The 13,985-nt window shown below is 39.2% G+C and overlaps 1 long non-coding RNA gene across 2 annotated transcripts; it reads right to left on the bottom strand.

The window, feature by feature from the left end:
• Positions 1–3,130: 3,130 nt before the first annotated feature.
• Positions 3,131–12,567, bottom strand: LOC139827614 (uncharacterized). Of its 2 annotated transcripts, none has more exons than XR_011738462.1 (3): positions 12,299–12,567; positions 7,968–8,892; positions 3,131–7,176 (listed from the first exon to the last, which is right to left on the bottom strand). It is a non-coding gene; the product is annotated as an uncharacterized lncRNA (long non-coding RNA). The 2 variants fall into 2 exon arrangements; XR_011738461.1 differs by lacking the exon at positions 12,299–12,567 and adding an exon at positions 9,306–9,565.
• Positions 12,568–13,985: the final 1,418 nt, after the last annotated feature.

The raw sequence follows: 13,985 nt of genomic DNA, 5'->3' as shown, positions 1-13,985 counted from the left end.
CAAACTTTCCTCTTATGAAGATGACCAACATCCCGGCTCCTTTAATTTGCCCACACTTAGTCCTTTCCCCCATATTTCTTCTTCTTCACATTTTCTAATATCATTTAGATTTTGTGTGGATCATTAGCAATTACGGGCTGGTAGAGATTCTGCTCTTTGTTTGCTCTTTGTTAATGATACCCAACAAACAGGTTTACAACCAAAACCTTACTTGAACTTTATTTCGAGTCTTGAATTTTCTGTAAGCCCACCATTATGCTCAAACAATTCATGGCCTGACCCATGCATGGGTAGATGACTGCAATAGCTTAAAAGAGTAAGAGGTGAAAGACAAAACTGTTGACAAACACTGGCCAGATTTGCCCCTGAAAGAGATTGCTGGGAAAAAAGGGTAATGCTTAATAGTCCACTAGGCCTTCTCATTAACTCAAAGCACAAATTTAACTGTCCTCAAAACTTACATGGTGATTGGTTTTGCAATATCTGGACTGCATGTTACTGGTAATATATGTCTCTTTACAAGACTCCTGTGAGGTAGGAAGTGCTGCTGTCCCCATTTTGCAAGATAAACATAAACACCAACAAGGCTGAAGGTAAATGAAGCTTGCTCTGACTTCCAGAGTAGCCACAGCCGTTCCATCCCCAAGCTTGGGCAAAAATTAAACAGTCAGGTTTGAAGCATACCTCAAATTGCTATAAGAAGCCTAAGAGTAGAGCAGGGAACTAAATTTAATGTTGTCAGGTCTCAGGGTAGTTCCCCAACCTATAGACCAGACTGTCTTGTTTCCTTGAGTTTAAAAACTGGTTTGATTATAGTACAAAATCTGCCATGAAAGCTCGTAATTTTATTTGCAGTATCCGTGCAAGGGATAGAATACATTTGACTAAACAAACTTTCCAAACCAGTTTAAACTAGGACAGCTTTCATGACAATAAGACTGTCTTCAGAGTCTACCCCAATAAACTCAATCCCAAAAAGAGTGAATTGTGGGATCGTTCATACCACTGGCAGTAATAGGTCATTTTCAATCCAGATGAAATTATTGCATCTGAATATCCTTTTGAACACCTGCACTGGAATTCAGGAGCCTGCAAACAAGAAGACTCTATGCAGCTTGGCAGAAAGCAGTGCTGCACAGTGGGTGCTATAGGAAGACACAGAAGAGGCAATCCCAGCTCAGCACATACCTCTGGTTACACATGGACAGAGCTGTTGAAGTTAGTGGGTGCATTTGAGTGTTTATTTAACTTGCATGTGAGTGTGGGTCAGAGCAAGAACAGTGAAATCTTGATATGTTGCAATCACCAAAATTCCCACTGAAGTCAGTGCTGTAAGTATGCAAGATTTGTACCTTGCAGTGCCTGTAGACTTGGGATGGTGTCCTTTGTACTGCTGTCCCAGTAATACTGAGCACAGGTTTTTGTTTCATTACTTACATTTTGGGGGTTTTTGCTTGGTTGGTTGGTTGGTTTTTTTCCCCCAATTAAATAATGCAACTGAGACACACAATTTAGGTTATTGGTAGTCCTGCAGAAAGTCATGGAAGTTACATTAAAAACCTCCTTCTTTAGGTGCTATATTACCTTATATTTCCTATGGGCTTATGAATACTTAAAGCAGCTCAGATGCTCATGTGACAACCTTTTTAAAGTGCTCCCCTCATCCTTAGTGGAACAAAAGACCATGTCATGCCTTAAACGTCTGTTTTTTGTTACTTTGGGTGGAAAACATAGATGGCCATGGAGGCAGAAAATAAAGGCAATTAACAGTGTTGCTGTGAAAGGTCTCATGGCCTAATCGGGCAAGTCAACTCACTTCTGGTCAGTACTGTGAACTTTGCCTTAGTTTGAAGACCCCAGACCCGTTTCCAGAAGAGTCTTCCTGATTAGCATGAAGAGTGAACAGAGGGAGGAGATGAACCACCCTCTATTATCTCACATGTAAATGAACTGAGTTATAAAATGACCTCTCACATGATATAAGGTGGCGGCGTGTAAATCTTCAACGTGTTTCCACTCTCCAGAGGTCGTCACAGGATGGATGTACCTGTGGAGTGGTGATGTCTTACTCTCTCTCTCTCTCTTTCTGATATCTTAGTTTTCCTTCTCTCTCTCTCTCTTCCTTTTCCTTAAACATATAAAAGTAGTATCATTGTAAGTTCTTCTTCTAAAGTCTTGTAAAGTTTTGCATTATAGTTACTAACTGTTGCCAATCCACCATTTTTAGAATGGCTTTTGCTGTCAATGTATCGATAAGTTTTGTGATATTAAAACATACTTTTGCCAGGTCACTAATCACTGTAATTTGAATTCCACCACGTGCTTTTAGTAAATTCATGATTTAATTGGACCCCCGGAGTGATTGTCTGCCATTCACTTCGTTTTACCATGCAGAAATATCCAGCGTTAACTCACACCTGATCTCATCTGTTGAATCAGGACATGTGTCACGTTCAGAGTTAACTCATCCCTCATTCTATCTGTTGGGACCGGACAGTTCACTGTTAACCTGCTGTGCCAGTGCCCTAGCAGAGGGTAGATCTCCCAGAATGCATATGATAGTGCCATCCATCTCCCTGCCCATCACCTACCTGCTGATAACTGACAAATACTTTAGGTGCTACACCCATTTTAACAAGTAGGGAGCAGAGTGTCACACAGCATGACAGGAACCACCAGGGAGCAAACCAGGTCCATCAAGTCCAATAGAGACCCTTCAGCATGTGACTTCTTAGTGACCATTTTTGTTGTACTTCTCTCACTTACAGTATAGTGATTTGTTCATGTCACAAATCGACTTTCAGAATCTATTAATAGAGAGGTTAGGCATTCTTGCTGTGCAAGGCACTCTTCTATCTTAAGACTCAACAGTCTCAAAAAAAAAGGTGTAATGATGCTTTTGCTAATTAACCACAATTCTCCAAGCCAACCAACCTTTAGTGAGCAAAATGCATGCAGCTGGCTTGACTGCATCCTTATGAACAGACACCACAAGGGCCCATGTCCTGGTAGCCCATATTTTGCATTCAGGGACATCTTTACCGATACCTGGCTTAAAATGCATTCCAGAGACTGGTTGAGTAGCCACAGAAAACAGAGCTTCAGAGCTGATGTTCCTTGTTCACTCCATTTATTTTAAAACACACGTACATGCGTATAAAACTCAGCACATAACTGTTCATCTCTGGTCAAGCGAAAAAAAAAAAAAAAGACAAGATCCCTACTGTGCAGAAGGCATAGACTTAAGTATCACAACAAATTTGTCCACTGGAGCATCCACCGTGAGCAACAAATCCACTCCAACTGATAGTGTCAAAACCTTAGAACAGATGCAAATTTCCAAACAGCACAACACTGCATAAACAATGATCTCTGAAACTTACACATTTTCTAATAATGAAAAAACTATTCTTCCATTGTCAGACTCCCTCATTGACTTTAAAAGAAAAGAGTTGGAATGGAAATGGCCATCAGTAGCTAATCACAGTAGCTAATCTATCTAAAATCTAAACCTCTGATTTTAGGTGCTTGCAATGTTCTGTCAATTCTGCTCTTGAAGAAAAAAATATTTTCCATCATGTGCAGGGTATGTATAGTGTCAAGCCCCACATACATACATCTCACACATTTTCCTGCCATGTGGTTTTGTTAAATATTTCAACAGTTACTTAATCTGAAATGTGTTTCCTTCTGCAGAGTAATGAGGGTCCTCAGAGCAGCACAAGCAACCTTCTGCTTACATAGCACCATGAGATGTATTCAACAGTAAACGAAGATGGGCTGGTATGAACAGTGATACCAGTGCTTAATACATGAAAGAAACACATCTATAACTCATATGAAAATATTATTCCAATATAGGCTGAGTGGTCCTCTCTACTTCCATTTCTTCCCAATGGGAGCTGGGGATCTAAGGGAGCACACTACACAGCCTCTCGAAGACTCAAGTGACAACTGTGTTGCTGGACCCTTTTCTCCTCTCTGGATTTACTCTCTCTAATCTGCTGATTGCTGTTTCGACACAGAGTAGTATTGCACTTCAAACCACATCTTGGTGCCTCGGTCACCGAAGTGTGGTGGTTTATCAACACAGATCAAACAGGACAAGCCAATAGTTGTTGAGAAATGCAGCTGGCATCCATACTCACAACACTTTAACAATCCACGCATAAACAACAGCTACATTTCCTATTTTTATGTTTTCATAAGTTAATGAAGAGAGATAGGTTTCCCTTGAGAGGTGCTGAAGCTCCACAAAGCATTATTTACCCTTCTTTCAAAAGCATAATTTTCGCCAACGGAAATTACTCAGAATGCAATAAAACATGTTTTTCTAACAAAACGAAGTCCAAATCCTACTTCCTGGACCAACGTGAACTTTCCAATGGAGGACAATAAAGCTACCTCTTTGACCAGAGAAAACATCATTTGGGCTTTTCTTTGAACCTTACAACAGTGGTGAATAAACATAGAGACACACATTTCACCTCATTATGCTTTGGTTTACGGGTAACACAAAGATTCCTTACTGACCTCAGTTTGTTCCTGCCGGTTACATGCTGAAAAGCTTTCTCTGGTCCACTAATCCCAATCAAGTAATGGTTGTCCTAAATATCTTTCAATAAAAACACTCATATCTTTGTTAGTACTTTAAAAGAATTACCTATAGATCAAACTAGTCTAGATATAGCTTAAAAAGACAAAAAAACCAAACAAACAAGCGCACAAAAAACTTTTTTCTTGCATGTATGTTTGAAAACTGTACAAAGAGGGGGTTTTTGTGGCTCATAAAGGGAAAAGATTATTTTTATTACCAATTTATCTGCCTTTATACTGTGGATCTGTCTTCCTTTAACTGTATCATCCTAGGTCTGTGCTAGAACTTTTTATCAGTTTTCTGCTGCAAGATGTGGGTGGGATGATCTATTTCTTTTTTAAGTGACAAAACCATAATGGCTTTTCAGTTATATCATGAGAGGGAAAGTACTTCAAGTATACACTAGCGAAACATAACTGCAATTCCATGAAGTTCTGCCAGGAAAATTGTTATTTTGTCATCATAAACTATGTTTACACTAGATGAGTTCAGCATCCTTGTTAGAGACAAAGCTTTTCTAATGAGATTCTGAGGCCATTAAAACTTCTCTTATGAACAAATGCCTGTATTGTTTTTAAACAGATTTTTTTATTTGAAAATAGGGTCTTCATAGAGCATTTTCCCATGTTATAATCTTAGATATTCCATCCCAACAAGCAATAAAATACTAAGTATACTTAGTTCTTCTCATGTATCTTCACAAAGTTTTACGTTACTCATTTTTTAAAGTTCAAAATCCCAAGAAACAAATAAAATTATTGGTAGTCTCTAGCAGTAGTGAGGACTAACACAGAGGACCAGGAATTACTCTCTTTTTTGCTGCATGAATATTACCTTTCTTGATTAAAAGTCAATGAATATTAGCCAGATATGATTGCTGGCTATTTAATAGACAATTAGTATGGTTCTTCAGGAAAATAATAATAAACAAGTACATCTTGATAGGAAGTGTGTCATATTTATGTAATTTCCTGATGTCCCAGACTCAAGGGCACCAAAGACAACAGCTACCACCAGAAGTGGGAAAGGTGGAACAGATGATTAAACCAAAATGGTGTGTGATTTTTTTTTATGGGCTGAATGAAGTCTTTTATGCAGATGTGAACTCTGAGCTGGATTTCTAGCCTCTAATTTGTTTGACTTGCGTTTTAAAAATACACACCTAGGTGAAGATGGATGCAATGGCAGGGATAGGTGTGTCTACCTAAATGAACACTCACAAGCATTTCTGAAATTATAAACTTTTGAAGACTCCAGAGAAAACCTGGTTCTCCAAAAGTTATGGCCTCTACTAGAGTCACAATTTCACTAAGTCTCTTCAGGCAGTAACTTTGGTGGCAAACCAAGTCTTGTCCTATGCAGTAACTTGCAGTGACTCATGACTTTTTTTGTTGCCACGAGACATTTTTGGCATGATGGATTAAGTTCTCCAAGCATCAACAAGAAGGTCCTGACTGCCGTGTATTCAAGTTTTCAGAAGATTTGCCTATCTTCAGGTAGACAGGGATGTTCATGTATTAGGTAGATAGCTTTTAGGTCTTAGATGCTGACGGTAAAAGTAGCTGGTTGAAAAACATTTTAAAGAAATCCCTATTTATTGCAGAGATTTTTTAAAAATAGACACAAATCTAGGTAAAAGTTTTAAAAGATACTATGTGCAGAATACTGAAATAATCTTGAAAACATCATGATCATAAGACAATTCACATAAATGAGAAGAAATACACTAATTAGTTAAGACAACTGAGCTGTAAACTCTAGAAGATCCTGTTTACCACAGTTTTGTTAAATGGCAGCATGATCTAATTTAAGGATAAAAACAGTCAGTCTTCCAGATTTGGGTTTTCAGGTGAGAGGCGTAATACCTTCTGTAACAAATTTCTTGTAATACCTCCAGTAACTGCATTTAAATAGTCTTCTAATGCAAAGATAGGGTTTTTAAAATGTACTCCATTTCACTGAAAAGGCTTACTAAACATGTTAGAAGAATATAGACGTATTCAGATCAAAATGAGAACAAATTTAAACTAAGAAGTGTGAATAGATAAGATCTACTTACCTAAAAAAAAATCAAATTATCAAAAGAGTCCAATAAATCAAACCTTTTACTCCTTGAAAGAGTCTCATTGGCACTAACTCTTTCAATGACCCTTTGGCCATTACTTCGTCAAAATTATAAGTAGAAGAATTACTGGTGTGCTCAGGCTGTCTTCGGATATCCCAGTATTTTTTCCATTAATGTTAATATGCCATTAGAACACTCTGCACTCGAGTTAGTGATTCACAATATTAGATATAGCCCTAAAGCAATCAAAAGAGTCACAAATGCCTCATGGCACATTTTAGTAGCAATGCCCTGCAAAATATCCTTCACATCTGAAATTCGTCACTTCCTAAGCAACCTCATAAAAATGATAACTTCAGAGATGCCTGCAGCAACGCAGGCTGTACACAAGCCTCTCTTCCACAAGTCGCTTCCCAGGGCTGTTATTAGTATTCGTGACCAGCAGAGCTGGCTGGTAGGGAGCAAAGCACAGGCTGTCGTCTCGTCGTGTTGAATCAGTCATCGCTGATACGAGCTAGTGAATAATGTAGAATAAAGTGAGTTCTTCTGCAGATAATGGCAAAACTTTGAAATGACAGTAAGGTCATTATTGATTGTGAAGCATTATACTCATTTCACAGTGTGTTTTACTTAACATACTGAGTAAATAAGGCCTGTTAAATGGATACAAATAACTGTTATTTAGTGGCATCTGAATATGAGACATTAGAGAAATACTGCCTCATGAAAAAGGACTCCAACAACCAAATTTAAGACATCTTTGATGGGGGAAGAAGAACATCAAGATATCTTTGATGAAAGAAGAAGAATGTAAAGATACGTCCAGTTCCATGTAACACTATGAAGTGTTGAACACTATAATCAACCTGGAAAGGAGATCAGTAGATGTCTTTTATACATGTCTGCCAATTGCACACATTTCCCCAGGCTCTACTAGTTTTTATTTATATGGAAACATTATTTTTTCCTTCAGCACTCATACCATGAGAATTATCAACAGTAGTGTCAATCTATAATTTGTCATTGCACACTTTCACGCAACTGCAAAACACCCATTCCATGTACACACAGGGACTTCCCCACACAGTGCCAAATCTGATAAGGAAATAAGAGTTTCTTAAACTATGTGACAGAGACCTAAGAAGAAAGTTCAAAGTAATCTAGGAGCTGTGTGTTGTGCAGGAAAAGTAGAACAACAGATTAATAACTTTAATTACAAAATGGGGATTATCTCTAAATATTTCTATTTGGATGGGTAATTAAGTGAGATACTGGTTGCTAATACATAGCCTGAAGTGTTCTTACCTTTCATGTTAAAGCAAGGCTGATATCCATAAGGAAGAAATGTTCTCAAATCATACTTATCACATTAATCAAGTCTTTCCATGTGGGAGGACAAATTCGGTCCCATGAACTGTGAAGCTCTTCTTCTGGCTTTTTTCTTCAAGCAGTAGGAATCCAATAGTAATTTCGTGCAGAGAGCTTGACGGCTTGCTATTGCATGAGCTTCAGTAACATTAATCTGACTCTGTAGAAGGCAATGTTGTTTCAGTACTCATTTACATGGAATATTGTAGCGAAGAAATAGAGTTATGCTGCACAGCTTGCTTGAACATTAGTTTTTCATCAGTCAATTGATAAGGCACTGAAAACAAACTTTGGTTAAGAAATAAAAAAAATGCAGTTTATGAACAGGACCATCGTAGGTGGGCATGACTCAGTATCATTTTTTTCAGAAATGCACATTTTAACAAAAGCCCGCAAACAACTGACACAATATTACCTTGTTGATGTAAATATGATAGCTGGACTGGAAACCAGCAAACAGATCCTTATGTGGTAGAGGTCACAGATAAACTCAGAGCTGCACATGTCTTCTCAGCAGCCCAGGGGAACCAACCAGAACTTCAAACCTGGCCCTTCTCTGTGTGTTATTTTCTTTTTCTGTTTTGTTTTTTTTATTATTATTATTATTTGCAGTTTTCTTTGGTTTAAGTCAACACTTGATATGCAACATTCCGGAAATTTTGCTTTATCTTCAGATCCAAAGTTGGCCGCTCCTGTCCAGAGCTCGTGACGATGGCACTAGGGACATCATGCCAGGGATGTACCAAAGACAAGTCTGTCCTTTCCTGGGACCTTCCCTGCCCACTCCATGTTTCTGAGAAATGCAGCCATCAGCAGAGGTAGAGAGGCTGCTGTTCACCTTGAGTTCCCAGCTGTGGATGAACTGGCATAAACATAACCAGAAGATGTTGTCACTCCATTTGGCAATAAAAACTAAGCAGGAACATTCCTCCCCCAGACATTCAAACTGCTCCATATGCTCTTTATGGTAAGCTAGGTGGCTGCAAACCGCCACCTACACACCAATCAGAGAGTAGCTGAGCAGGGAGAGAGTCATAATGTGCTACGGCTTCCAGCTGCCACCCTACACCCTGACATTTCTGGAGTAGATGTACATTTTGTGAAATAATACCCTCAGGCACTCTGCAGAGATTAAAGCTGTTTTCCAGAGCAACTATCATCAGTCTCTGTACACACCACAAAACAGCTGTAATCTTCAATTGTTCTAAATGACTGCCTCAGACTTATTAAAAACACTTTGGTTATATCAAATAAACATGAAGATCTTAAACATACCTGCTGAGAGACTGGAGATGCGAGATGTGAGACACAGTAAGCAGAGAAACAGCACGGGGGAAGCCAGGAGGGACCTTTGAGAATTACACAATATTTTGTCTGCAAAACACATTTCTAAACACAAAACAGGGAAAAAGCATCTCATGCAATGATGAGATGACAAGAAAACATAAGAGAAAAGGCATCACATAGAAAGGAGACCGGAAAAAACATAGTAGGAAGAAAAAGGAAGGAATACAGTAATAGCTCTAGATTGCAAGCAACTGTGACGGGTTCAAATTCCAGAGGTAATGTTCATGGTAAGGCTAAAACAGAAATAGATGCAAAATGTGTTCAGACCATGTTCATCTGCAATGATCGAAACTATGCTAGCTTTCCTTCCAGCAGTCTCTGACATCAGTACACAGAGTCTTAGCTCTGTGTAAAGCTCGTATGGCTACCCACATCTCAACCACGAGACTGTCTAGCATCTTTCCCTTTCTGATTTAGAGGGTATGGCTATGAATTAAGTCTGCACCTTTTACCAATAGTCAGGCATTAGCTACAGTAGTGATTTTTTGAGATGCCTGCGTGAGTGTGTATGGTGGGAAGGAATGATGAGGGAAAACAGAGCAACAAGCTCTTGCTCTGGGCTCGTGTTTCTGAGCCAGTTTCTACTCCAGTTTCCAGAACAAGAACACACTGCTTGTTCATGGTCTGCAGAGACCTAACTTGTTAAAGGCTTTTTGGCTCTCATCCTCATTTCCGCTTGCTAAATTGCCATAAAAAGCAGTCGTGTTATGGCAGGGATTTTCACCTTTGGCATTTCTGAAATGTCTAGCCTTAGCCTTCTTGTTTTTCACATTACTTCCCTGTGTCAGCAAGTGGTGTAGCTTCAAGAAACATGCTGTGTAGTCATGAATAGCAGAAAAGTCCTACAGCACTGTGAACTGGGAGGGCGAGGAGCAAGTGTGATCCACTTGCTGGTTTGAGAAAGTCCCTGCTTAATCATTACACTTTCAGGGCAACCTTGCTTAAGAGAAAGGGGCCCTTTAAAAGAAAATTCTGATTTCTCAGTTCTACTGGTATGTGTCAGTGGTGTTGGCACAGAGAGACTCAGACCCTTAACAGGATCTCTAATCCAGTCCCAGTCCCAGATTCTTCTTCACCTCATGCAGTGGTTTACCTCCAAATTCACAGCCAAGACACATTGGCAGAGGCTCCTGATTCAGAGGTCTGCTAAATTTCCTCATGGGAACAGGAGGCATGAAAGATGTGATGGAGCACCATGGGAAAACACACCTTGTAACTGCTCTTCATAAATATCTTCATTGAATAAATCAGGAAATAAGTAAATCTTTCCAGATTTGGGAATGGGTATAATTGTCACAATAAAGGAAAAAAAAAAAAAAAAAGAAAAAAAAGAAAAAAAAAGCCACAGCACAAAAACAGGTCTACAAAACGCAGACAAAACGCAGACACAGGAGATTCTGCTAGTGAAAAGATGCAAGTTCTAATGTACTGGAGGCAAATGGGGTGAGAGGGCAAGAGGTCTGAAGGCAGAGAGTTTTCCTCAAGGTGGAGAGGATGTTTTTACAGTAGCTTTTGCTTTTTATTCAAAACTGGTTTGTTTAGTGCATGTTGTTTAGCTACTCCTGTTGTTCAGAAGTTGCCTTGTTGATAGACCAACACAATGTTCCACTGTACTGTAAGAGGGCTAAAACTCCTCTCTTTACCACAACTTGAGATCATTGAGACCAAGCACCAGTTGATCACATAATGCTAGACTAATAATAATTGTATACATTGTAAAAGTTGAGCCTATGGCACTAAATTCAGATGCTGCATACTGTCTCCCTCTTGCAATAGTGTCTAGCCCAAGCAATCTCAAATATAAATGATGCATCTCTTCAGTGTCTAGTCAGCTCTGCTCTTGCTTTCCTCAATAAATGATAATTCATTTCCTTCACTTAGACTTCATATTTGCACCTTATTAATGACATCCAAAAAGGAAGGAAACAAAACAAAACAAAATCAACGAGGCTACAGTTACTTTGACTGAGCTGACCTTAACTGCTAAGAAGTACAAAAACTTTTGGGAAACCATCACCACAAGAAATTTAGTTAAACTAAAAATATCACAATACAGTTTGACTGGGACTCAATCACTGTGTTTTAAACAAAGGGTTTTCTTTTATTGTTTGGTTTTCATGCAAGGTCACTAGAAAGTCAACTATTATGTTCTGTAAGTCTAAAGTCTGCAAGATCTTGCAACTTACCAAAACAGACTCACACCCTCTGTTTTACTTAGGAGAGATTAATTTAACCTGAAAACCACAGTTACTGTCGCTAATTAAGGGGTTTGGCACTTTTCGTAGAACGGTTTAATTTCTGTTTCTGTAGATGATTTGACACAAAACTAGGTTCTAAGAAGGTCTCCAATAATTTATGTTCAGAAACTGAGGGTGTTAGGGACAGAACATGAATAAGATCAGGGCAAAAGAGATCATGCAGTTACTGTAAATGATGTTAAATAGAGCAGATGCAATCAGGTATTTGTATCAACCTGCTTTGCTTTTTTATACACACCTGCACACTTCTACTGCTATTGTACATCTCCACTAAGAGCCAGGCACTTACGTGATACACTTATCCTTCTGATTTCCAAGATAAAAGTATGTGGCTCTCTTTTCAGTTGCCAGAATTTCCAAATCACAGTCACCCTTTTTCAAGAACATAATGGGTGTTAAAAATGGGTATTTTACATAAATTCACACAGGCCAAGTAGTGGTAGTATGTTATTTTCATTGAGACAACACCAAGCTCTAGCTGCTTTGAATGGCACTTCAAGTACCTAGATGCATATTTGTCAGGGGGGAATAATTTAGGGTTCTGCTTGCTGCAGAACCTTGCTTAGATATCTTAAGGAGAAGTGTGACTTAAAAGAGTTCAGTGGTGGGTTCACTCTGTTATTTACTGCATGGGGGAAATATGCCAAGTGAAATGCTGCTTACCTTCTCTCCAAGTGCCTGTATCTGTCTTCCCTCCCTGATAACCATTCGCTCCAGAGTCTGTGTCCTGGAGCACCAGAGACAAACTTTCAGGTGAGGTCGTATCCATCGCAGTGCACACTGTCAGGATTCTTCTCTCCCTGATAACCGTTTGCTCCGGAGCCTGTATTTTAGAAGTCCAGCAGCAAACTTTCGGGTGCCTGATAACCATATGCAGAGCAGACTTTCAGGAGACAAAATTCTTAGGAAAATAAATAATTTAAGGGAGGAGAGCAGCAGAAGGACAGGCTCAAGCTGGGTACCTGTGCAGAGGTCCATCCAAGCATAGAAAACTGCAAACTTTTATATATTTACAGACCATTCACACCAAGATTCAGTCCAACAGCAGAATTTCACCACCAGATCCTTTGCTCCCCATTGGACCCTTTTTCTCTGACTCCACGTGGGCCTTTGTTTCGTTAAGTTGGAGACATTGGTTTTGGTCCATATCCTTGAAGGTACTGTTTTGTCTGGATAAATCCTTTCTTCTCAGAGAGGAGCAATACAGGTCTTTGCAGATATCTGTACTGTCTCTGCGTTTGCCTTGAATCATTATTTTCTCAGTCTGTTCCGTATTTCCCAGCAAAGCGCAAGCTAGATTTTATCTTGCAGGCATTTAGTGTAGTCTGCAGTTGCTTTTGGTAAATATGAGCAGGACCTTACAGCTTTACATTTTAGCAAACCTAGTATACCAAGTAACATGAATCAAAGTACACTAAAAATCATACAACCTTGTATCTCTAAATAATCTATTACGTTTCATGTGCATCTACTTAAGTTAAATGATCAACATTGAACAGGAATTGGGCTCACTCACTGACCTGTGACTAGTAAAACCATTGCCACACAGCTCACTTATGTAGCAAGGAGAGCTCAAAGTGGGCTCATCCAGGCTGTCGTATTTATAGAATGAAGTGTAGTCAAATTGCATACAGTAGGAAAAGTATGCACAAGACTCCCTGTGCTCACAAGTTACCCTTGTTCAGTTGCCATTCTGCTTCCCTGTGGGCCTCCTGGAAGGAGTTCTTGGCCTGGCTGCGGCTCAGGTCTCTGCCTCCTCTAGAACCTGGACCAAACTGCTGCTGGTTTGGCTGGGGGGATGCCGAGTGCATCCGCCACGATGTTAGGAGCCACTTGCTGAACTAAACTGAAATAAAAATAATTTCTGATTATGCTTAAAGAGAAGTCATTTCAGACCAGCAAAAATTGATAGTCAGTCAAATCTTGTTATTCAGCCATGGCACATGAGATTTATGTTTTGATGGCTATGAGTTCTTTAATTGTTTTCCCTTCAAGCATTGATTTGTTAAGATTTGATAGCTCTCTGGGGTTGTTATCCATTACTCTAAAATAATTTGTCCTGAAAAAATTACCAGTGCTCTTAATAAGTTGCAAGTCTGAGTGATTAGCTGCATGTTTCATGAATATAAACTGCTAATAAGAACTTCTCACTAAAAATACTAAAAGGTCATTGCACTAATAACAGCCCTTAATGCAGAACCTCTTCTCATAATAACTGTCTTTATACAGAGGTCTGTGTTTCATAGAGATGTCAACAGTGGTGGAAAGTGCTCCCTTTTTAGGAGGACGCTGGCTATGATTTCAAACCTCTAAGCAGGAGGGTATCTGCATGAGAAATGGAAGAAATGGC

Source organism: Patagioenas fasciata, chromosome 3, assembly GCF_037038585.1.
Source record: "Patagioenas fasciata isolate bPatFas1 chromosome 3, bPatFas1.hap1, whole genome shotgun sequence".
In the NCBI taxonomy this organism is placed as follows: Eukaryota; Metazoa; Chordata; class Aves; order Columbiformes; family Columbidae; genus Patagioenas; species Patagioenas fasciata.
This window is presented reverse-complemented; position numbering and strand designations above follow the sequence as displayed.